Source organism: Tachypleus tridentatus, chromosome 11 (assembly GCF_004210375.1).
Source record: "Tachypleus tridentatus isolate NWPU-2018 chromosome 11, ASM421037v1, whole genome shotgun sequence".
NCBI classification, from domain to species: Eukaryota; Metazoa; Arthropoda; class Merostomata; order Xiphosura; family Limulidae; genus Tachypleus; species Tachypleus tridentatus.
This window is the reverse complement of record NC_134835.1, coordinates 43,893,575-43,920,828: the sequence shown is the minus strand read 5'-3', so window position 1 is coordinate 43,920,828 and position 27,254 is coordinate 43,893,575. Positions and strand designations below refer to the sequence as shown.

Genomic DNA, 27,254 nt, shown 5'->3' with positions numbered 1-27,254 from the left:
AACCCGCGACCCTCAGATTACGAGTTGCACGCCTTAACACGCTTGGCCATGCCGGGCCATACAGAAAGTTGAAGATGACACTTATTTTTTTAAATAAAGCAAACAAAAGTCAATTTACTGAACATTTAGACGTTCAGATCTACCAGGTTTCAAAATGATGTGTCTCTGGTGATACAACGATACGTTTATGGACTTCCGAAGTCTAACTTTGGGATGACTTTGCTCTTAAACAAATAAAATAATATATGCGCAATACAAAACTGATTTTAAAAGTGCAATGTATTTTTGAAAACAAATTTTTATATCTTTCTTCAAAAGTATGCCAAATAAATCTTAACCGTGGCCGTATTAGTGAAGGAAAATTCGGGATAAAAATATTGTAAATGTTCTTGGATAAACCCATCTTACGGTTTCTTGATCTAAGACACTGCTTCCTCTGAGCCTTAGGCTTACTGGATCTGTATTAGCTTAGTTAAGTGAGAACTATTCTTGTCGCCTGAAGAATCTTGTTATTTTTCGTAAAGACAAAACCATGGAAATGGTAAAAACATTTCTTAGGTTGTTGAAAAATAAATGTTATCTATTGCGCTTAGAACACGTTTTGAACAAAATTTCAAAATAAAACGAAAAGGAAACAAACTTAATGAGTGAGGGAAATGCGCAAGTGACTTATTGTAAAGTATAATAACAGTGCTTATTACATTAATGGATAATATTATTCTTGTTTCGGTAAAACTGAACAACAAATCAATAGACTACTAGATTTCAGAGAACAACTATACGTGAGTGAATCATTTGAACAAAAAGAACATTAAAAAGAAAAACATCTCAGTGTCTCTCTTACCATCTAATCTTAAAATTATTTATATATTTACAGAAGATAATAACTTCATATTTTCGTGTGTTGTAACAATTTCGGAAAATTGTGTATATGGGATCCACTTTCGTAGACTTACCTGTTGCATCTGTAATAGTCAGAGAAACCGCTATAAAAGCAACGAACACTACCATCTCCAAAAAAAGTTAACGCCATCTCTCGGGTGCTTTCTGAAATATATTTTGAACAAGAAAGTGCAGTTTAAATTCGATGTAAACTCATAATTATATATATTTTATTTCACTTCCTCCAAAATTTTTATTTGTTGCTTGAAATTTTTGTGTTCATTTTTCCAAAGAGTGTTCTTATAGTCACTAGAAAATAAAATATCCGATATTCCGTGATTCATATAATAGAGTACTTACGTTAACAACACTTTAATATGTTCAGTCATACTCTAAAATCTCTTAAAATGTTTGGTTGTACTCTCGCCAACAACGCTTGATATGTTTAATTGTACTGTACTGTCACTTACAAGAGAATGAAAGCCTAAGTTGTTATTTCATACAAAATAAAACTAAATCTTAATGTTCTGTACGTTAGGATGTTCAACATTATCCTTTAATAGATAAAATAGTAATCTACACTTTTCTTACTGGAAATCCATGTAGACATCGTAATAAAAAAAGTTATTAAAATTATTGTCTGTTTTGATTATTCTATCACGCTTATTATTAATTAACGGATGACGTGTTACCAGCTTAAGAATTAATCATACATTATTTGAAATGCTACAAGTTTTCATTACTGTTTGACAGATAGAAAGCTATTTTCAATAGCTGTCTGTATATGCAGATTTTTTTATATTTTGAAGTTTTAAAATGTCCATATTATTAGAAGAACGTGTTTTTCTTTTCTTCATTGTTTCCTCTAGTAGCTGCCGAGCACACACTTTCTTCACACACACAAATCGATTAAACTACCTTCCAAGTTCTCGAACTATTGGCAGTTTTCTATACCTCGTTTTTTATTTTAATTATCTTCATGTTTCACCATTGAATGACCGAAATAATATGTTTTTAAACTAACGGTACGAATGATATCTCAAACTATGACAAACATTATATCCTAACAATATCGTGACTCCACTCTTTATCTTTAGTAAATCATGAGATGCTAACTTGCACTCTCTGTTTCAGATTTCAGTTGCTCTTTCCTAAATTACAAGATTTATTAGAACCACTTGTGAAGGGCAGCGACGAAACACATACTACTTTTGGGTTAAAATATTATTTTTCACTTTAATTTTATAAGACATTACACATATGAGTATAATGAATAAAACAAATAAATTTTTTATTTACCAATGGTATTGAACTCTAAATCACATAAATAGTTAAGCACAGAGACTAGTTAGAATATTTAAAAAGAAACTATTCTTCAAGTTATTAATAAGTAATTCGTCATCAACATATTTGAAGATTCCAAGATATTATATGCTTTATGAAGTGGCTCAATACGAAAAACAGAACAAGATAACGATACAATAATTGTGTTTGTGCAGACAGAAGAAAGTTCCTAGAAAGTAATGGAAAGCAAATATCCTGGGGTGATGAACTGAGAGAAGAACAATAAATAAAAGGATATTATTTTCCGAAGATTTTGTGTTTTCTTGAAATCGTTATGATTAGAAATTTGTAATGGCTTTCAATACATTTTGTTTTCTTTATAAAAGGAACCAGCTGTGGGAGCAAAAAGAGAAATTTCACATTGATTTCATAATTGTGAGAAATTTCTGTACTTTGCAGTTTCATGCAATAGTAAAAATTTTAAGAGCCTTGAAGCTCAATCTTAAAAGAAACGAACTCTTGCGAACGGAAATCTAAGAACTCAAATATGGATCTCAAGTACAATATGTGTTCCAAAAGTTTCTCAAGACGAAAGCAACAACATTTTTTCTCTAAGATACTCGTCTAAAAATACATGTTCTAGATGTATTAATCGAAACTTTGAAGTAGAGGTTGTGGTCGTTGCCATATGAAGAACAAAGGCAATTATCTTATATAATTTTCAGACTAGTTACATACTATAACAAACTGCTTCATGTTAATAATACATCGATTGCCTACTACTGTTTAACCTTCCGTGTTAAGATGTTCATATGCGATTCCTAGAAACGTAATTACTTTTAATTACTAAAAGCACAAACTTTGGCTCAGGACAAAGTGTATGGTGAGAAAAGCAGTATGTTAAAACGTGAGCAACTGTTTTACAGTTGTTGACGTGATTACGATGTATATGGAAATATTAGCATTATGTAATGTAGCCAAACCACATTTACACGTGGAAAGTTCAGCATTATAAGACCTAACAACATTTAAACGTGGAAAGTTCAGAATTATGTAACTTAACCACGTTTAAACGTGAAAAGCTCAGTATTATATAGCCTGAGCAAATTGTTTAGAACGTTATCTGTAAATGAATCGTTATTTATTTTTTGATCAGCTAGTTGTCTATTTTTTCTAATCAATGTTCAATTTATGTGTATAAAAATAGATTTATATTTGTAAAATATAACACTATATTTGGGTCAATTTTAACATACAACAAAAAAAAAAACGGTGCAGCTCAGTCAAAATTTCTTTAAATTACAGATGGGAGCGACTTATATTTTGTTAGCGCCAAAAACGTAGATTAAAAGGGCGCGTGCCTTTCCCCACCGCTGTTTTTCTGGTTGGCTTACAAACATTTTTATTAAAAACTATGTAAGACTAACTTATCTCCCCCTCACGTTCCAACAAAATTAGACAGTCATGTTTAGCACACATATCTATTTCTGACTTTTAAATATCTAGATTCACCTCACACATAAACGTTTGATCTGTGTCTCATCACTGCGAAGACCCTATTTCTTCATATACCCTTTTTGTAAAGATACACTTAGCTGTTCCCACAATACAGCTACTGCTGTAGTTTTACTTTTCAGCCTTAAATGAAAGATGCTTCTGTGTTGTTGGTATAGCTTCCTTGAATGGTGTGCATTATAAGTAGTTATAAAATTTTAAAAAGGAATTACAGTCTATTTACTCTACCAGTTTTTCACCTGATCTTTAGAATAAAATAAAGGATACTCGAGACTCTATATATATATATATATATATAGAGAGAGCAGTAATTAAATTCAACTTCATAGTTCAAAATATTTCATTACTCTTGTCATAGCTGTTTTCTCCTCTTTGTCTCAAAGTATTTAACTTTCAGTTGGTTTTGTAATTTGTTTAGAAGATATAAACAAGATTTATATTTGGCTGTCTCTTTAGTTTCTTCAAGTAAAAAAAAAACGTTTATCGATTTTTATTTAGATTATTGGTTAATAACACAGACTTAAACAAGGATTATTCTTAAGACAATTTAAAACGCAGGAAGTCATTGAAATGTCCTAACAATGTATACAAAATATAAACATAGAAAACAACATTAAAAATCATTAAACATGTTGTTCTAACACTGTACTCGAATTGTAAACATAGAAAACAACATTTGGAAATCCTACGCAGAGGTATTTTTACTTTGTTTTTTAATTATCGTTACACTTCAAGTTTTTCACTGCTGTGAGAATTTATTGAAACATACATGTTTCGAAAACACTTATTTCAACAGCAGTATTCTCTAAAGAAATATTTCTTACCTTGAAGGGGAGGCATTGACCCCCTCCGCCCATAACGGCCGTTAGGGTAAAACTGCTGAGCAGTCAGTTGAACAAACAGCGTGCACACTACCATAATAACCATTAGATTTGTTATGAAGCCTCGGTAACCTTTCAGCATCTGAAAGAAACATCTGTGTTTACCATAAACTTAATTATATTGTAATTTGATTTAGCTTTTTCAACAATGATTTGTTGTTGTTGTTTTTTAATTTCGCGCAAAGCTACTCGAGTGCTATCTGTGCTAGCCGTCCCAAATTTAGCAGTGTAAGACTAGAGGGAAGGCAGTTAGTCATCACCATCCAACGCCAACTCTTGGGCTACTCTTTTACCAACGAATAGTGGGATTGACCGGAATAGTGGGATTAAAAGGGCGAGCATGTTTGGCACAACGGGGATGCAAATCTGTGATCCTCAGATTACGAGTCGCACGCCTTAACCCACCTGGCCATGCCGGGCCATTCAATAATGAGTAAGGGCGTAATTACGTCAGAACGTTATGTATGTCACATATGAACATCGTACACGGTGGAAATAAAACAACTTTCTCTTGAGAAATATTTCTAGCTGCAGTAATATAATGTCACTTCAGATTGTATAACGAAGTTATAAAGTAATGGAAATATAAATAATTATGACACACAAAGTTGTATTACAACGTCATAAAGTAAAAGAAACATAAATAACTATTGCTTAGAAAGCTATGTTGTAATATCATTAACATAAATAAATATTAATTACAAAGTTGTGTTTCGATGTTACTAAGTAATGGAAATATAAATAACTATTACTTAGAAAACTGTGTTACAATGTCATTAAGTAATGAAAATAGAGATAAACGTCAATAAAGGATAAAACTCGTCGTTTTTTGTTAACAAACTTTAATTTTCCTTAAAAAAAGGGCCTTCTTACCTTATCTTATATTTTGGTTTTTGTTTGTTTGCACATTTTGTGTTTACAATTTGTGGGTATAATCTTCTTTGCGTTTTTCAAAATACTTACCTTATATTTTTCCCAATCCTCTGTATACATTACGTAACGTCTTCTCGATTTTGTTTTTCATTGCCCGGCATGGCTAGGTGACCAGGGCGTTATACTCCTAATATGGAAGCCACAGGTTTGAATCACATCAAACTTGCACACCTTTTCTACGGTGTGGGCACTTTTTTTATAATGTGACGGTCAATCCCACTATTTAGTAAAAGAGTAGTTCAAGAGTTTGCGGTGGGTGGTGATGACTAGCTGCCTTCCCTCTAGTCTTACACTGCTTAATTAGGGACGGCTAGCACAGATAGTCCTCGAGCAGCTTTGCGCGAAATTCAAGAACAAACAAACAAACCCTCTAGTCTTACACTGCTAAATTAGGGACGGCGAGTGCAGATAGCCCTAGTGTAGCTTTGCGCGAAATTAAAACAAGCTATTTTTCAGACAATAATTTCACAATATTTTAAAAATATTATTTATAATATTTGAACGTTCGATGTCTGTTACTGAGTTATTTTACTAGATTGTTCTGAATAATACATTTTCGTTCTCATTTTATTAACTAGTGATTTAATTTTAAGAAATATTTTCCTAAAGTTTTGTTAACAATTAAATAGGAACGTTTTACGTTTTTACTGCAACTAACATGTTAAACGTTCTCTTTGTAATATTGTTATATAATCTTTTCAATACGTAATGTTTTAAAATTTAGGAAAATTTTAATATTGCCTTCACCGTATTACTTTGTAGTGTGGCAGTGAAATAAAACACAGCATCATAAAATAAACTAACAATACACACAAATTTATATATATACGTACCTATTAGCTCATATTGCATATACACATACAATTATACATTTTAACTTATTTAATATATTTATATGTATATATATTTATACACACTTTAAACCTTTTGTTGCATAAAAATGTATATATCACATACAGACCACGTATGTATGTATGAATCTCATTGAATAACTTATTTTTGATAACCTTGCTTGTTAACTAACCACCTTTTCGCACATTCATATTTACTTTCACATTTACCAAGTGTGTGTGTGTGTGTGTGTGTGTGTGTGACTCAACGTGTGAATTTTGTTATTTTCTTTTTTAACCCTAATGATTACATATTTCATTGCTTTTACATTTCTAGCGTTTAAGGCTTTAGAAAATGTTTCTTTGTTTAGGCTTTTTTTGAGATTTTTGCAAAAGATATCTGCGCCAGCCGTTCGTAATGGACTAGAAAGCAGGCAGCTGGTCAGTCAACAGCTCTCACCGCCAATTTCTGAGCTACTATTCTCTGACTAAGTAGTGGGATTTGATTGCCATCCTTATAACGTACCTATGGCACCAAAATGCATAACACAGTTTCCATTTTTTAGTGATAATGAGATGCAAATGGACAATTCTCAGATCTACAGTCCGACATGATAACCACTGTGGCACGCTTGGCCGCAACCTACAGTGAAAGTAGTATATATATGTATGTGTATATTGTTTCCAACAAGACACTTTTGCCCAATCATTTTGCACAAACCTGTGGTACGCAGAATTATTGTTACCACTATAAATCTTCCTTATAAACTATTGGCATGTTGAACGAAGTTTTACTTGTGTTAGTATTTTACGGTTTCACCATAAATATCTGATATGATAGAGGTAGTTTAAACTAGCAGTAATCTTCACATGTGATATGTTCTAAGTCTTAAATGTGTCACTACATTCCGTTAAACATTTTGTAGCGTACAGAAGCTCAGTAATAACAGGAAATAAGTAAGAAGAAAAAAAGAATAAAAAAATATTATACTTATAATTGGAATTACTTTGAAATTCATCTAAAATCTTCATATGTATTTCAACAGTGTTATCTTTCATGAACGTAACTTAAGACGTGTCTCAGTTGCGATAGTTATGGATAATAACAACAGTGTTTAAAGGGGATGAACTGAAAAATTAAAGTGTTGAAAAGAGAAAGCCGTTGCTTTATGTTATGTTTTAAATGAATGTATCTCTAACAGTAACATTAGCACCACTTTCACATTTTAAACTTCGGAGTTTTCGTTTCTAAACTGCTGATAAAGGTTTATACAACTGCTGTACATAATCAGATTCATGCAAGTTTTTGAAAATTAAACGTTCTATATGATTACATTAATTCGCATAATTTCTGTGAAAATGAGTTTCAACTCACCTTGAACTTCAGAGTGATCGTCGGTAAACGTGTTTGTCTGCTCGAACTTTTCCGTTTGTTAACAGTCTTGGCTTCTGTCAATTCCACTTACGTCTGACAGTTTTATAGACCTCGTAAGGCACGAGCGCCAACGCTCTCAACCCACGTAACAACTCAACTTTCTATTGGTTGTTCAGTGAAGATACAAGTGTTTAAATCTCTAATTTAATTCAACATCACTGCTTATAGTTTTATACATCCAAGTAACGATCGTTTGTAGCGACCATCCTACATCAACGTCTAATAAATCCGTTCTTTAAAATCATCAAATTATAGTTGCAAAACATAGGATCGAATCACGTAGGACACAGAAACTTTATAAAACAACAGTTCCCTTTGCTTCTATTGAAAAGTTTGTTTGCAGTTAAATTGTTACATACCTGGCCACTTGTACCGAATATGTTCGTACACATAATGCTCTCTGAATACAGTATATATTTGTGTAATTCCAATAAATAAATAACTAGAGTATCACCCAATTACTCGTAATGAAATAAGTAAAGTGTTGGAATATAATTTAACAAAACAACTGTTAATTTTTCTCAAACACAACTAATAACGATATTGAACTTAAGTGTAATTCTGTTCTTAAAAGTACCATTTGTTAAATTAAATAAAAACCTGGGGAAAAAACCCACTAAGAGATGGATTTAGCAGAGTAGCATTATAATTAGATAATACACTAGTAAAACAGAGGTTTTTGAAATTGGTTCTGCATGTGTTTAAACGCTGTATGTTTTTATACCCAATTATTTAAATATAAAATGTAAGACATCAAAACAAGCTATTCAAGTCACTTCAAGTATTCGGTCAGACTCAAATATTTGACTTAAAAATAATAAAACAATAAAAACTGTTTACATTATGACTTAATTTGACTAAATCGCGATGTAGAGAAGGTTGTTTGGTGTTATCTTGTTATAATATATATTTGCATTGTTATGATATGTATCTGTGTTAATTTCCGTTTGAACGAAAATTTTCTTTGTTTTGTTTGTCATATACAAGGTTTATATGAAAATAAGACACGAGTTAAAATTAAATGACTTTATATGAATAACATTTATGCTATATAATGTTGAATCTTGTGATGTATGTTACAAAAACAAATTATCTCCCTCTGAAACTTCATAATTTCACAAAAAATATCACTACAAAACCAATTATAGTGAAATATTTCACACCTGGTGATGTGTTTTAAGTTATAGAGTTGGAAGAAAAGTCACAAACCCTTACATTCTTTATTTGTTGTGTTTTCTTGTTAAGCGCAAAACTTCATAATATACCATCTGTGGGTACCCACAGTAGGATGGTTTGGTTTATTTTGAATTTCGTGCAAAGCTACTCGAGAGCTATCTGTGCTCGCCGTTCCTAATTTAGCAGTGTAAGACTAGAGAGAAGGCAGTTAGTCATCACTACCAACCGCCAACTCTTTGGCAACTCTTTTACCAATGAGTAGCGAGATTGACCATAATATAATAACGCCCCCACGGCTGAAAGAGCGAGCATGTTTCGTGTGACGGGAATTAGAGCCCACGAGCCTTAGATTACGAGTCGAGTGCCTTAACCACCTGGCCATGCCAGGTTCCAGTAAGATTTAAACCCGAATTTTTGCACCATAATCCTTCAAACATACTGCTGTTAATGAAAAAAATCTCAAAATATGTCTCTCATATTTCACAGTATTGAAACTTTATTACTACATTTTACAACTTTGAACTTCATATTTGTAACAATTTCTCAACAATACCGTAACACGCCACATAAAGGTGACAAGTAAGATTGTACTAGAAATTAATTGTCAACACAGATCCTTTTAAAACACCATACGTAGAGAACAAAGTTCTCATAAATAGCATAAAAACTTAATGAGTAAAGATATAAGCACGGATAAAAATGTTACGTAAAGATAAAGGAAAAGTGGTTTATTTATTATTTCTGGGTATTGATATTAAAAGGTTCCCTTATTTTCAAGAGAAATATAATCATGCAAAGACGTATTGATTATATTTTTAAGAAAGATGTTATTTTATGTTTATACGTTTTTTTTTCTATGCTACCAGAACTTCGTGTTTCTTCTATATGAATAATCCATCCACTGACCAGCCTGCCACTAGAAATAAAAAAACAACAATAGACAATCAAAATAATTCTTAAAGAAATTAGATTATTAACAGTAATCAGACACTTGAGCTCCGAAACAATAGTGCTGAAGCAAACAGCGAAGATAGCTATGGCATAAATAAGAACTGACATTTGGTAAATAAGTGTGTTGTTGTACTCTTCTTTAAAGCGGGGTGGTAGGTGAAGAGCCTTTTCAACACTCATTTGTTGGAAAATGTGAGATAAAATAATCCGATTTCGAGACTTAATTTATTAGTTACTGGCCGGAAAAATACTGTTACAAAGAGAATACGAGAATTAACAGTGACAATGAAAGTTATTTGACATTTACCCATCTTTCGTGAAAACAGATAAACATACGGTATCAAAAGTCGTATACAAATTTCTTATATTACACCCTTGTGCAAATTAATTGAAACAAGACGGAAAATTACGATTTTTTTCAATCTTTTGCTTTTTATTTCTGAGAATCCAAAAATTACTCGCAAATTAATACATGATATGACCGCCTTTATTTTTCAGAAGGTCATTAATCCGCTTTGGCATCGAGTCTACGAGTTGACTGTAATTCTTACTAATTTTTTGGATCTCGGTACCACACTTTAATTATGGCCTCAATTAGCTTACCTTTCGAAGTACAGTCTTTTCCCCGAAGTCTTTCTTTACAATTCGCCCAAAGATTTTCAATAGGATTTAAGTCCGGAGAGTTTCCAGGCCAGTCCAGCACTTTTATTCGCATTGTAGTCATAAAATTCTTCACAAGTTTCGATGTGTGGCACGGAGCTGAAAAATGCCAGATCCATCTGGAAATCTCTTTTTCAATTCTGGAACGACTCTTCTCTGTAAAACTTCTATGTACTCTGGTCCTCGCATCATACCTTCTATGATATGTAAGCCTTCGACGCCATAGTATCTGAAAAAGCCCCAAAACATCTTCTTCAAGGGATGTTTTATGAATTGATTGATGTGAGATTCTCGAAGTTTTCACCTGGAGATCTGCGAACATGCAGACTTCTTTGACCCTGTACGAATAAATGAGTCTCGTCACTGAATAACACCTTCCTTCATTGTTCTTGCGTCCAGTTCTTGTATTTCAGACCCCATTTATACCGTTTTTTTATTCGTTGAGTTGGTAAGAAGTTTTTTGACTGATCTTCTTGCCCTTCTAACGCAATTACGAATGACGTAATATACCTCAAAATTTCGTCATATATCCCAAAAATAGAACGACCGTACTGCAAAACACAGCTAATGACGCCGTCTGCGTGAAAAAATGACTATTAAAGGAAATCAGCGGGTCCAGCGAGCCTACACCGGCCGCCATGCTAAAAATATTGTAAAATGACCATTTGTTTCAATTAATTACAAGGGTGTACCTTACAGCAACTAACTGCTCTATCAATTCCTAATCAAGTGTCAATAACTGAAAACTATACCCTGATCGTTAAAAAGTATTTTGGATCATTTAGCAGCGTAAAGACACTTCGGCAATAAAATACTTAAACAATCTGAAAGGTTTGTTTTGAATTTAATGCAAAGTTACACGAAGGCTATCTCCGATAGCCGTCCCTAATTTAACAGTGTAAGGCTAGAAGGAAGGCAGCTAGTCATTACCACCCACCGCCAATTCTTAAGCTACTCTTATACCAAGGAATAGTGGAATTGACCGTCACGTTATAACGCTCCCACGCCTTAAAGGGCGAGCAACTTTGGTACGACGAGGATTCGAACCCTCGACCTTCAGATTACGAGTCGAGTGCCTTAACCACTTAGCCTTGCTGGGCATAAGTTATATTAAACTATGTCTCTCTGTGTGGAGAGCCTAATAGTTGGCATGTTGGATTGTAAATCCGAGAGTTCGTGGTTCTTGTCCATTTGGGTCAGTGAATATATTATAAAAGTAATTATCAAATCCCACTATTCAACTAAAGTATCCCAAAAGTTGGCGAAGTCTGCTATTTACTAAGTACAATCCATATAATTCAGTTGTTTTTAAACTAAGATTTCGCCTTTCTAAGATGGCGGCACTTACACGATATATTTTGTTGATTTTTGTTTTGTTTTGAGAAATAACATTTGGCGATTTAAAAATGTTAGAAAATCAATCAAAAAAAACTGAGAAAAATATCTCCAGTAACTTTTGTTTATCTTGTTAGGTGGCATCTCCTAGCAACCATGACACGTCACATTTACGATCCCGTGGTTTTACTTTTGTAATCTCTCAGACTGTTAGCTTTATCTTTTATTAACTAAAATACGCTCAGTATGGCAAAGTATGAAAAAGCCCTGCTATAGTTATACGGTTCTTGCAGATAGCCTTTGTGTAGCGTTTGCACGAATATGCAAAACAAATTACAGTCCTCGAGCAAGTTCCAATCAAGTGTGTTACGTTTTCAGAAATATTTAAGATTACTTAAATGTTTATATTAAATTCCTTGGTTTTTTTCAGCTTTAGAATACACCATGAAACAAATTTCCAGTTCCCAATCTGTGGGTCGCGGGTTTGAATCCCTGTCACGCCAAACATGCTCTCCCTTTTAGCCGTAGGGGCATTATAATGTGAGAGTCAATTCCAATATTTGTTGCTGAAAGAGTATTCTAAGAGTTGGCGGTGGGTAGTGATCACTCGCTGCTTTTCCTCTAGTCTTACGTTGCTAAATTAGGGACGGCTATCTCAGATAGCCCTCGAGTAGCTTTGTGCGAAATTCCAAAACAAACCAAACTAACCATTTTATTCATCTCTTCCTTTTACAGCGGGCAGACCATGGTTAGAATTGAGAGTGCAAGGTTCGATATATGACGACGCTGAATTTTCAGGTTTTTAGCTGCTTGTACAAATGACAGCTAATTTTGTTACTCGATCTAAAAAGTTAGATAAACTACCTGTAGAGACAGGTTCTGTTAGCTGATTTCCCTCTCTCTGGTCAACAGTTTAATATTATGAGTAAGTATTTCTTGAACTCTACGAGGACTGAAATTACCGCTTAGCCACGTCTCTCCGTTTTCAGTTTACAGAATTGAAGCGCATGCGTGTAATAGAAAATATCTTATTCAGAATATGTTAGTTAAATTCTAAATTTGTCTCTTTGTAACGCTTATCAATTGACAATTGGTCTCAAGATTGCAAGTGAGGATTTATCCATCGATATAAAGATTATAAAACCTTTGTCTTCTTACATCACATATTTCCTTTTACCTATCCTTAAGAAGCGTGATCTAAAAATCTAAGAACGATAGCAAGCATTCATAAATATCAACAGTGTTAAGCTTAGCGACTTCCTAGTGATAGTGTTGTAAAGGGATCTGAAAATTTAAATATTACTACGTTTACTTGTTGTTGTTGTTGCTTAAAACTATTGTCGTAATACATTTTATACTTTATTGTGGGTTTTTATCCGAATTAAGACACTTAAGACACAGTTAGAGACGCTTACTCATAATAAATGACATCATACCAAAGTCCAGACGCGTTGTTTTAATCCATTGGATGTCCGATATACGGTTTGCTATTTATGTGTGTAAGATTAACTAATTTTAAGTTACATGTTTATAAAATTTACTTTTAAGTATAGTTTAGCAGCTAAAACTAACTTTTAGTGCTGCTATGTGTAGCTCGTTTGGACTATAAATTAATGTTAGTTCCTTTATTACTGATGCCCCAAACACAAAAAACTAAATCGACGTTAAAAATATTACCTACGTTCAATGTTTAAGCCGTCTAGAGACTTCTAAGTGAAAATTCCACCGCATGTGTCCAAATATTTAATAATACATTCTATTCCGTGTAAATGTGTAAGTGTTGACCTGCTTTGAACAATGAAGAAAGTTATTTTAAAAATCAATAATACATAAATTCTGTTGGCTATTTAGAAAACTAAGCCTTAATCACAATGTCATACTCTCTCTAGATGGTAATGTATAACTGTCATACATGTTTTGTCACCTGGAGAAGCATCGTTAAGCCTACGGATTTATAACACTAAACTCAGAGGTTCGATTCCCTTCGGTTGACACAACAGATAGTCGTATGTGGGTTTGCTATACAGAAACAAAAATAGAGCTATCGTTCATTGTCTTATTGGAAAAATTTCACTTTTTCTAAATATTTGTGTGAAATACCACCCAAAACACCATTTTGTAAGAATATTTTTCTAGTAAACAAGTAACAAATTCTAGAAAACACATAATACATCTGACCTTCAGAAAATCTCCTTTCCTACTTCTGACATAGTTAAATTCTACTTTAAAAACACACATCGTTATAACAGTTTCACAAAATGCTGTTTCATGGTGAAATCTTTGTTTTTATCCATAACTACAAAGAATATGCACAAAAATAAATAAAAAGTGAGCGAGGCGTGCCTTATTTTCTGGCTTGTTTGTTACGTTTAAGCGCAATATTACACGAAGGACTATCTGCGCTGTGCCCACCACAGAAGTAGAAATTCGAATGTTAGCATTATAGACTCGAAGTTTACTGCGGAGGCTTTATTACTAGTCTTCAAGTTTTACATAAATCAGATAAAATGAATTTTTAAGGGTATTATCTACAAACGGAAATTTGCTGAAATCAAAATTTTATATAGTATACTTATGGAAAGTCAAAAACTGTGGAACAACGATGGAACAAGTCTGCGGACTTACAACACTAGAATCCGGGTTTGGATACTTGTGGTGAGCAGAGCATAGGAAGCCCACTATATTGTTTGTGATTAACTTCAAACAAACAGAAACCTCAGTTTTAAAATTTTAGTTTATTGCAAAAAGGGGAACTAAAATTCAAAGAACAATAAAACTAAGGCAGCGCCACCAAACATCTAATAGATAAACGACCGCGTTTTCAAAAATTCGCCATCATTCATCTTTTAACTATTTAAAGTTATTTAAAGACAAACATTTATCGTGCTAAAGGAAAGCAAAATAATTTTGTTCAAATAAAAGTCGATAGAAGAAAAATAATAATGGTCAATAGGTTTGCTTATTTGTTGTCTTCGCGAAGCCGTTCCGAATTTTGAACTCATAGACTACAAAAAAAGACAACTCAAAAGCACTCACTGCGTACGTTTATTGTTTTTCAATAGTTTAGCAAAGCCATGTAAGGTCGTTGAAAACATCTAGTTTTGATGTATTTTAAATTTTTGCCATTCGATAATAAAGTAACTTACATTTAGTCCAAATGAGCTACTTTTACAAATATCAGAAATAAAGGTTAGTTTTTAACTGTTAAACTATATCAAACGCACTGGATTCAAACTCCAGTATAATATCTGAAACTTGGACGTCTTTCGTATTTCCGGTCCCAAAATGTAGTGCACAGTTTCTAAGAAACGTGTCGCCACCTAGAGATCCTCGAATTTATAATATGGGTAAGCTAAACAGTACATGAATCCCATCCAATATTCACAATAAGCTAACTACTCTGGGCTGACTGTTGGGGTCTCACCCAGACTTTTATCACTATAATCATTCAAGCTATTGCAGGATCAATTAAAATTCCTGCTGTACCTAATTCTGTGCAGTCACTTTTAAGTTCTATCTATTTCTTCGAAACGAAATCGAGCTGTGATATGAAATCCCTTAATAACTTCTTAGCACAAATCTTTTAAGACTAAATTGTGCTCACACACATACACAGATATTATATAGTCCATTAATTATTGTTTACTAAATCTTGAAAAATTAAAACATGTTTTCAACAGATTCGTATGCACGTCCTAGAGTTTGTTTGTTTTGGAATTTCGCACAAAGCTACTCGAGGGCTATCTGTGCTAGCCGTCCCTAATTTAGCAGTTTAAGACAAGAGAGAAGGCAGCTAGTCATCACCACCCACTGCCAACTCTTTTACCAACGAATAGTGGGATTGACCGTCACATTATAACGCCCCCACGGCTGGGAGGACGAGCATGTTTGGCGCGACGCGGGCTCGAACCCGCGACCCTCGGATTACGAGTCACACGTCTTACGCGCTTGGCCATGCCAGGCCACGTCCTAGAGATTAAACTACCTACTTTTTCATATTTTCTACAAATAACTATGGCTTTAGTTTTATGTTCTGAAATTTTCTTATCTTCATTAATTGCTTACCCTGAATCTAAACAAATGTGCATGTTCCGGCATGGGCTTCACCCTAAGTAAATGTTTTTCAGCCAATGTTAAATATTGTTGATGAAAACAAATAAAAAATATTTGTTTGTTTTTGAATTTCGCGCAAAGCTACACGAGGGGTATCTGAGATAGTCGTCCCTAATTTAGCAGAGTAAGACTAGAGAGGAGGCAGCTAGTTATCACCACTCACCGCCAACTCTTGGGATACTCTCTTACCAACGAATATTGGAATTTACTCTCACATTATAACGCCACTACGGCTAAAGTGAAGGGCATGTTTGGTGTGACGGGGATTCGAATCCGCGACCCACATATTGCGAGTCAAGCGCCCTTAAAATGAAATATTAGTAAAATTATCAGAACATCAAATTGAAACATTGCATTTGTCCATTCTATGGAAAAAAAAACAGCATGATGGTGACGATTACCATAAATTGCTGTAAAACCAACATTCTGTTCTCTTATGGAAAATTCCTACCAAGGCTTCTGAACAGATGATACACCCAAGATAACTCTACTATCACTATTTCCAATCTACTGTTGCTGTTGTTATTTTAGTGCAAAACTACACAGTGAGTTATTTACCACCGAAAAGAATCGAACTCCGGATTTTATTAACGTAAGTTTTAAACTTACCGTTGACCCACTGAAGTACTACTTCCAATTAACTTTGTTTAATCTTTTAAGCAGTCATAATATAAACTCTAAGTGTTGTGTATTTTAGCTGTCATATCTGCGCAGTAGCTCACATTTTAAATATATCTCCAATGATAAAATATTACAAAGAATATTCAATAGACATTAATCAAAAATTAATGAAATATTTCTTTAGTGCTTATTTTCAAAGCGCAATTATTTAACCAGCCTTTCCATAATATTTTCAATTTTGCAACCTCATATCAGCGTCAATAATACACAGTATATATTTTTAAAAATGTTTGTGAAAGGTTTATCACGTTTTCTACGACAAGAATCCAAATACACAGTTGCCTGTAACCATCTTATATAGTAAGTTGTGTGGAACGGACCGAGAAGATTGCTTGTTAGGACCAATTGGATGCTAAAAATCTTTCAGAACGCAACGCAAGTGTTAATTACGAAAGCTACTAGCTGCCTCTTCACAGTGTGCTGGTGCAGGCCATTTGTATGGCACAACAATGGTCAAAGACGTACTCGGTGCAGACGACAAACTCAATTTCCAAACAAACTTTACGGTACACGATTTTAAAAGATCTCTTTAACTAACTAAACATAACTTAACAACACGCGTACTTTCTTGTTTTTCAATAACAGTCATGTTGTTTAATATCTTGTAAATGTTTTATTAGTCAGACATCATATACCTAAAGATAATCGATATAAACACCACAATGTAAAAGTAGCTAGGATTGTTTTAGACTTTCGTAAAGTTGTTAAACCTGACTGAAAGATTTTGTTGTTTCGAATTAAGCACAAAGCTACACAATGGGCTATCTGTGCTCTGCCCACTATGGGTATCGAAACCCGGTTTTTAGCGTTGTAAGTCCGTGGTGGGAAGAGCACAGATAGCCCATTGTGTAGCTTTGTGCTTAATAACAAACAACGTAACTCTGTTACATTTTGCAGTAACGCTTTTCTGTCGAGACTGGAAACAAAGAACATGAGGATATAATTCATGTACAGTTAAAGATAGAACAAAATTAAAATATTTACACAAGTATACTATGAAAATAAAATAAACTTGAAATAAAATATTTACATAAGTATGGTTAAAGATGTTTAGTGAACCTACTAAAATGATTCGAATAAAATATTAGGAGCCTGACTTGATGTTTCACAGCAGTGCTGAAGCTTTACCAAGCTTATGGTTGAATATCATACCATTTGTTTTTAGTATTACTTATAAGTAGTATTTCAGTCAATTGACTTGAGACTATCATAGCTGGTAACTTACGAACTTATAATAAAATCACTGTAAACAAAGTCTTGTGAAAAGTAAAAAATAGTTCTGTCTGTTTGTTGTAATTTAGCAGAAAGCTACACAATGGACTATTTGTGCTTTGCTCACCACGAGTATCACATCCAGTTTCTAGCGTTGTAAGTCCGCAGACATACCGCTGTTCCGTTGGGGAGGCAGTTAGTCCTGAAAACAGAAATTTCTATAATATTGAACTGATATACATATGGACTTCCTAACAAGACTGCGATAATAGCACTTAAAACATTAAGCTTAAACATAGTGTATTTAACCCACATTATTATATAATATTACTTTCTTTAACTCAGTCGTTTTAAGTATTTTAGTTCAAATTATACACACATACGCATATATATATACCACAAGTTTGATTTCATTACCTTTTCGTTTGTTTTTTGTTAATTTAAATGAGTGTTCAGGGATTCGTAGCCGATTCAGCAAATCAAATGAAAATTTGAAAAGGACGACAGAACTAATATAAAGTCTTTCATTCTTTAAGATCTTAACTAAGATTAATGATGAACCCAAGTAATCCTCTCATAAGATAATATGATCATTAACAGATTAAGAACAAAACATCTCGCCTGTAAACTTGTTACTGAGCATGTAAATTGATCATTCATAATGATACTGAACATTGTTTCGTACTGTTAAAATTAAGTTTTTGCGAACTTTTTCATGACGTATAGGAAATATGATGGATACCGAACAAATACACCTTTGAAAGACCAACACTGTTTTCCTGGGTTAGACACCTAAGACTCAAATAAGAAAAATCATAAAAAGTATAGACTGTTTTCTTGGGGCTCCACGCTAGTACAGAGGTAAGTCTACGGATTTTACAATCAGGGGTTCGATTCCTCTCGGTGGGCTCAACAGATGGCCTGATGTGGCTTTGCAGTAAGAAAACACAAGCACACGTTTTCTTGGGCTAGACACAGTGAGAGTCAAATAATTAATCTTTCGCAATATCTACACTGTTTTTGAGCTTGACACACTAAGACTGAAAGAATAAATCTTTTACGAAATATTCACTGTTTTCTTGAACTAGACACAACAAAACTCAAAGAACAAAACTTTTACAACGTCTGAACGATGAGACTCAAATAATAAAACTTTTACTAAAGCTATACTGTTTTCTTGAGCTAGACACAGCAACACTCAAAGAACAAAATATTTGCAAGATGTACACTGTTTTCCTGAACTAGACACGATGGGACTCAAAGAACAAAACTTGTTTTCCTGAATTCATAGGATAGTCTCAAAGAATATTAATTGTACTAGTTTAAAACTACTTAGTTGACGTATTGTGAAATTTTCAGCCTTTAGGATAGAAATAATAGGAAAACAATAAAAAAATTCCTCATTTCTGATAGAAATAGTAGGATAACACCAAATACTCCTCATTGTTGATGGAAATAGTAGGATAACATCAGACTTCTCATTTCTGATGGGAATAGTAGGATAACATCAAATACTCCTTATTTCTGATGGAAATAGTAGGGTAACATCAAAGACTCATCATTCCTGATGGAAATAGTAGGATAACTTCAAAAACTCCTCTTTGTTGATGGAAATAGGATAATAATAAAATCTCCTCATTCCTCTAACACATGGCTACTCAGCTGAGCTGGGGTTAATCTAACAGCTGCTATATTTTAAATAGTATTATTTTCTCAAAGATTCCCCATTTCCTTAGTGTATTAATATTAGTATATTTTGTATTTATTCAATAAAGGAGAAACTCACTTGCAGGAGGAAGTAGAAGTTATCTATTTATTTGTTTATGATCACGATTTGAGAACTGATAAGTATGTATATTATATAATTTTCTCTTTTGTTGCCATTGAAGCCTCTTAATTACGGATCATACATAAATTAGGCGGGTTATTTGAATTCTTATCGAAATCTGTGTGCATACTTGGTTATCCAAAGTTTCAATCAATAAACAAAATATTTAGCATGATCAATTTTAAACTAGTCTATTAGTGATGGCGTTGTTACAGAACTTTGTCTAATTTAACAGTTGTTTGTTGCAACCGTTAAGTACAGGGTGTTCGGAAAGTCACTTTGCACTTATATGTTTATTAACAGACAAAACTGCACAGTGACTTTCCGAACACCCAATAAGACTGAAGACCCAGGTGTTACTCAAATAAAATGAAAATTAACTGGAAGTTGGAATTGCGTTAGCTTGAAAACAAGACGAGTAACTGCTTTTAATCAAAATAAATCTTAACCAAATTAAGGACCAGGTTAATTTGTTTCACATGTTATAGCAATTTTTAAGTTACTTTTATTGGTTTTTTGGCGTTTCTTTTACACTGTAAATATACATCTGTATATAAAAATATAGGTTTCTATTGTCATTGTGTGCTTATTAAATATTTCTCTCTCCTTTCCGGTTCTTGAATAATGTTTTATTACGGTACATAAGTAATACACGAATAACTCCGCTATGTTAGCTTGTTCTTCGAAGCATAATTATTCAATTAAGCACTTTTATTCTATTATTCTATTATTCATGGGCTTATGATAACCATAGCTGTTTCTTCAGCTACCTTTAAACTTTACTATACTTGACGGTCTCTGCAAATCAGTAGGTTCTTTGTATTTGTTAATAATAATTTATTGTTAATTAGTACATTGCCCAGCCTTTTGTACTGACAGGATATAATATCCCATATTTGAATATACAGATATGAAATTATCTTCGAAATTATCCGTGAAATATCTTAATAATAGTCGTGCTATATAAAGACACTTGTATACATGTGAACATTGAGAATACTTAGACCCAATGGACATTTATTTCCAGCTATTATTCTGGCTACGTACATGGCAATTAGAAGGTAAAAAGGCGTAAATATTGGACTGACGAGTAGGTCATGTAGTTAAAACGCTTAGTAGACCATGCTTAACCTTCATAAAGCTAAAATTTAGCAACTTAATGCGTGATATTGTTATTATCTAACATTACAGCCAGCTGTAATCAGTGGCAATTAGAAGTCAATAAGTTTTTATGTTTGATTACTTATGCGTCTGAAATGTTTAGATATGTTTAGCCGTCTCAACAATGAAATCGCCCGAATTTGGCTAACATCAACAATCTCGTATTTATATCGTGTGGCATACTATACATATAACGTCAAACCTTTCATTCGAATGATTCCAAGCTTTGTAAACCAAACTTTGAATCTGAGCTACAAACTTTAAAACATAAAGCCCAAAATATTCCGCAAAACAATAGTTTGCATGGATTACGAAAATGCTTTAAGTTAAAGTAAATCGTCAATAGTTGAAGGAAAGATGTTATGATCAATCGGACAGCTGCATTTTGTGGACAAATATTTATTTTGCAGCGTATCACAACTTAAGGCATCTCCAGTCCGAAAATTCAATGATATTCTTGCCTTCTACGCAACAAGTGCTTTAACATTACTTTCTTTCCTATGAAAAATAAAGTCAGCGTTTTGCTATACATTTTAACAACATGAAATATTAAATATATTTTTATTAAATAATATATTCCATGCTGGTATATATAATTCAAATTTAGATCCGAGTGTCTTTGTGAAAGGAACTTACAACACTATCAATTATGTTCATAAATATTTTACTACATATGATAAAATATAAATCACTCATTAAATGTCTTCAAAAGCAAGTAAGCATCTCCAAATTTTGCATTTCTACTTATGTAAAACATTAATTAACTAGCAAAAACAATTTATCACATAACGAATAAAAAATTTCGGAAAATGGTTAAAAGTGGTCTACAGCTTGCATCAGCAGATAGTTTACCACATTTCATATCATTTCCATTTTTAAGTCTTTGTATTAATTATTAATTCACACATGAGCAAGAAGCTGAGATACTTGAATTAACTGTTTAAGCCCACCATAGAGGACGTAACTGGTAAATTAATTATCACTCTGGATATGCTATCAACAAATTCAACATTCATTTCGGAAGCCATGTGCAGTGGAGCCTAGCGCTGTTGAGTTAGGCCAATAAACTCTGCATGTTCCTACCCTCTCAAGTCAACATCCATGGAACCGAAAAAAATCGAAAGCCATGATTCATCACAGACTCTTAGATTTTTAATAGTTACAAACCCGAATACTTCGTACATTAACAAACAAACATTTACTAAGACCAGATGAGCAGATGGATAAGGAGATTTAATATAAAACCATTTTCATTTGAAATGAGATAAGCTATCAGCTGATTTAAAATGACAATGTTAGATTAATGAAAACAAATGCATTGACATTAGCATCTATCAATCACTGGTACGGTGGACCATATTTAAATTGATACATTTCGTGTACTGAACAAAATTATAATATATTCTCACGTAATCCTTATAAGCTCAAGTATAAAATATTTTTTTACAAGAAAGTTGAGCAATACCAATCGAAAACATTAGTAAAATTATTATAACCCAGATAATCTTGGTTAAATCAAACTTACAAGATATGAACACAATAAACAAAAAATAATACACCTAGTACCGAGTAGATATCTTGTAAACAAGAACTGTATATTTGTAATTATGCACAGCGCTACACAACGTGCTGTGTCCACCACAGGTATCAAAACTCGTTTTTAGTGTTTTATATATATATATATATATATACACATGTACATATCCACTGGAAGGCGTAAGCAAGGCAAATGAGATAACCCTCATTACATGAAGATCGTGATAAAATATTTTATAATAGTACCAAATAAAATCTTTGTCATGTTTACATTTAATATGCAATCTTATAAAAGTTAGTCCTGCCATATTATGACTACTTTGGGTGAGTGACAGTTTCATTTTCCTATTTCTTAAAACAGTCTTAAATGGTAAAACAGCATAGTTACGATATTATTGTATGTTGTCTATGAAAGTGACAACAGTGGTAACTTAACATTTGGTCATTTTTCTATTATTACAACGTTTTAATTTTTCACAGATATTACACAATATTATATATCATTATCAAACCGTTACGATTTGCTAAATAACTTGAACATTTAGCAGTGTGCAGTTAAAAGTACAATATTATTATTTATTAGTCATGTATTAGTAAATTTAATACAAAATAATCGCATATGAGTAACTAGTCTTAGAAACAACGTACATACATAACTATATAAATTTGTACAGGCTTTCAAGAGCTATTGGCCTGTCACCACATGTCTGTATAATGCATAATTCTGTTATGAGCCTGTTGCAGCGTTATTTGTGTCCTTTGTCCACGTGAAACCAACGCGCGTTTTGTTCCAGATAAGAATAGGGTGCATCAAGTGGTATATTTCAGAAATGTTTATATATCTTTAAATCTGCTTTCATCCACTTTGATGCACCAGATTCAAGAAATGTCTAGCTTTTCGTATGCTAAGCTGCTGAGTACTTTGAAGCTCGGGTAGATCGATAACAGTAAAAAAGAATTAAGATTGAATGTTATACATTAAAACGTTTTTGCTCGATTTTCGACATTCGCTATAAGTTCTGTATGCGAGTTCCTGAGGACACAACCAGTCTCCTTGGAGAGTTTATCAATCATCGACTTAAGTAGTTAGTTAAAAGTAATGCGATAAAAATCAATTTTAATCTTAATTCAACTGTTGGAGTATTTATGTACACAAAAGATCAAGATAATTTGGTGCAACTTACATACATGTAGATGTTTTACACTTGATTGAAATCTCAGCCGACTATTTTTTAATTTATTAATATAAACTAAATTTAACTGCTTTTCTACACTTTCAAAAATATAGTTCTTTTAACGTCATTGGTGGATCAGTGGAAAGCCCGAGGATTTAATAGTGCTTCAGTTTTGGGTTTGATCCATGTGACTGGCACAGCAAGATAGCCTGTTATACAGCTTTGACAGCAACAAAACCAGACCTTTAAGTCTTCCTTTTGATGAGCAAAATCAACTTATTTTATCTTCATTCTTTCTCATTTCTCAAAGTAGACCGGGCGTAGCCCGTGAATTAGTGTGGTCTGACTGTGAATATAAAGGTTCATGGTCCATAGCAATTTGGTGTAAAAACGTGCTTCGGACTTTAGGGTCCATCATTATACTATCTATAGCGACTGTCTTATCACAATATTTAGTCGTCAAGCGTTAACGTAAGTCAGTGGCTAGCTGTCTTTCTTCTAGTGTTTCAGTTCAGTATTAGATGGTTATAAGCAGATGATTACTTGTAGCGTGGTATGAAATCTATAAAAAGCTAAATCTTAAAAGTACATAAAATATTTTTGAAACTATAGATAAACTGAAGTTTAGGCCTAGAATAGACTATTTGTGACCTTTCTATACATAAATATATTCATTTACTAATGACTATTTACCTACAGGCCTATTCGTGATATTACCCATCTCCAAAATATTATTTAACTACATACTTATCAATGATTTACGATGGCGTTCTTTCTCCATTCTGATATAACTTCAAACATGACATCTATCGCTGGCTTTCAGCAACACTTTAATGTACATTTAGAAGGGTAATCTTGCAATTAATCAGATTTTGAAACATTATAGACAGCACGAGTATTTTAACATTATTTATGATATAGAATTAGAGCTGATAGTCGTCCCTGTTATGCTCCATTTCCTGCTGCACAATCAATGTTCCCTGCTGAATGCATTATTTCCTTTGCTCCCACTAGCACCCACCTGGACATCGTTCACTGATGTATCATTGCTTTTGTACAATATATTAACCGTTTACTGCTCACAGCTCTAGTTCTTAACTCTACTCAATTTAACAGAATGATGGTGGGCCGGTTTCTTATAATATAATATATAATAAGAACGGCAGTATCATTCATGAGATAGGTGACCTCACACACAGACACACACCAGCGAGTAGCTCTGCATATAATTTGTAACTAGATATATTCTGTTCTTTCCACCTTTTGGTAACAGAGTATGATGAGGTATTCTCTTTACTTAAAGATCTGCCAATCCACCCAGTATGTGTAGAGCTATCTGGTACACCTTGAAGGTCTAAGCTCTGTTGACTATTGATTCCAAACAGAAATTCATCCTCCCTAATGTTTCGCATAACTAGTCTCTAGTTAATTAATAATATGATTTATTGTATCTCAAATTAGTGCCTGAACACATATTAAAATATTAATTATAATCATGTACTATAATTACAATTCACAGTAAATATTGATGTAATAAAAACAAAGTACTAGAGCTATAACCAAGATAGAGCGATATTGTACCAAGTCTATAAATAAACATGTACTACTGTAGATAGAAGACAAAATAACTCTGAACATCAGCTAAACAAGATAACTTGCACTAAACCTGCACAGACATTTTTAAGCGTAATGTACTTAAACCACACTTAAATCCTATTTATTTACGTCTGTAATTTACACTCTTGAGGCGTGTGGAGTGCAGCTCTGGTCTGGGGACAGTCTCCTATCTCTCCAATAATCCTCTCAACGTTCACCAATCAATATAATTTAAGTATCACCAGCCATTTTTTTTACCTTATAAAGGCTAGGGAAACAACCAAGCCAAATCTTGCTTTTTCAGTCCTCAAACCAAGTGATACCTTAAATGTTGTATATTATATTTATATCAAATAAGTATGAAATACTACACGACGCATGTACAGTTTCACAATAATAAGATAATAGCAGTAACTATTACCCATAAATATTTTAATTTTTTCAAAGTTTTAAGTCTATATTAAAATAACCATTTAAAAAGTTTTAAAAAATAAATAAAGGCAAATATGCCGCTGTAAGTCAGGCCTAATTTTTTTCACTTCTTGCTTGCTTGTTTTGTAATTTCGCGCAAAGCTACTCGAGGACTATCTGGGCTTTTTTCACTTCAATACTAACTGTATTAATAGTCATAATAAGCTTGAAAATGTAAACATATGAAATCCGAGCTGATCTGTCAAAAATAATAGTTATCCACTCCTGATGGAAGGAATAAAATCAAGTGTTTATCATTAATAATAACTCCACATGTATCAGGAAATAATGATTCCCTTAAATGATTAGATATAACATTGTGGTCAGTTTTGCAGTGGAGGTATTTTTGAGCATTTAAAAATGCACGTTTCAAATCGTAGTAGCTAACCTAAATAGTGCAATTGTTATAGTACTCCTATTTCTGATTGCTACATTAACCAATGTCTTCCTAATTTAACTCGAGGGGAAGGCCTTCAATACAGTCATACGTTTTCCTGTACACTGAAAAAGTACATGATGTTTCGTGCAATCTTGACTGTGACCTCGAGAAACTCTTTTATTTTAACCGTATCAGTAACATTCACCCAATTATCCACTTCACAACTAAATATCTTCAATGTTCACAACATTAGAAACTCAACCTGGTTTGATACATGAGATTATAGCAAACCAAGGCACTCCGATCAACGTGTAGACTGAAAATCCACGAACTATCCGCAAACAAATACTGGAATTTTATACATTTATTATCTATTACTAGTGGATGAAAATAACTTCTTATTTCAAGAGTTGAAGTTTCTTGTATTATTACGAATAAGTGATTAACAAATTAAAGTAATTTCATTTTTCGACTTACAAATATCTAATAAACCTACAAATTAGGCCGAGCCAGCGTCAGTCTCTCTGTGAAGGAGAGGGAGCTGTGAGGGACTAGACGAAGCCAGCGTCAGTCTCTCTATGAAGGGGAGGGAGCTGTGAGGGACTAGACGAAACAAATCGAAGACTGTACTCTACATTCAGTTTCACCACAGCAGCAACATTCTTTAGTTTCATGTTTCTCACAGAGCTTCACAGAATCTCAATCTTTCTGCTGATAAAATTGGATGCATATTTTTACTATTATGCCAAAGGCAAAATGAAAATTTGTTTGTAATTATAATATATACTTTTAGGTCTACGAATACGACTTAAAGGAACTACTTAATATAGAGATGTCATGTTTTAAGAAAATTAATTACGTGAATTTTTGCTTTAGAACAGGCAGAGCTATGTCACGTGCTTAAAGCTGAAACGGTGGACAAGACGAAGCTTTAGGGGGTGTCAGAAAGTCCTATTTTGTGATGTTTTAACTCCTTTCTTGCTTGCTTGTTTGCTCTAAATACAAAACTGCACAATAGGTTATCTGTGCTGTCATTATCACGGGTATTAAACCCAGTTTCTAAAGTTATAAGCTTTCGGATTTACAGATGAACCAGTGGGGGAGATTACTTAATATAATCTCTAAATCTTAAGTCAAGCCTTTAAACTTGTCCTATAAACAATTATGTTCCTGATATGAACAATTTTGTATCTGTATTTATATCTATGAAAGAAGTAAAA

At 33.1% G+C, this 27,254-nt stretch overlaps 1 long non-coding RNA gene across 3 annotated transcripts in view; it reads right to left on the bottom strand.

The window, feature by feature from the left end:
• The window catches only part of LOC143231478 (uncharacterized), a 28,912-nt gene extending 2,055 nt beyond the window's left edge, over positions 1-26,857 (bottom strand). The window contains exons 1-4 of one of the 3 annotated variants that reach the window (XR_013016939.1): positions 26,531-26,851; positions 7,701-7,861; positions 4,506-4,644; positions 957-1,047 (exon numbers count right to left, since the gene is read on the bottom strand). This is a non-coding gene — a long non-coding RNA (uncharacterized LOC143231478). Of the gene's footprint in view, positions 1-956; positions 1,048-4,505; positions 4,645-7,700; positions 7,862-26,511 lie in introns of all 3 variants that reach the window. The other 2 variants (XR_013016940.1, XR_013016941.1) reach the window with 2 other exon arrangements.
• Between the last annotated feature and the right edge of the window lie 397 nt (positions 26,858-27,254).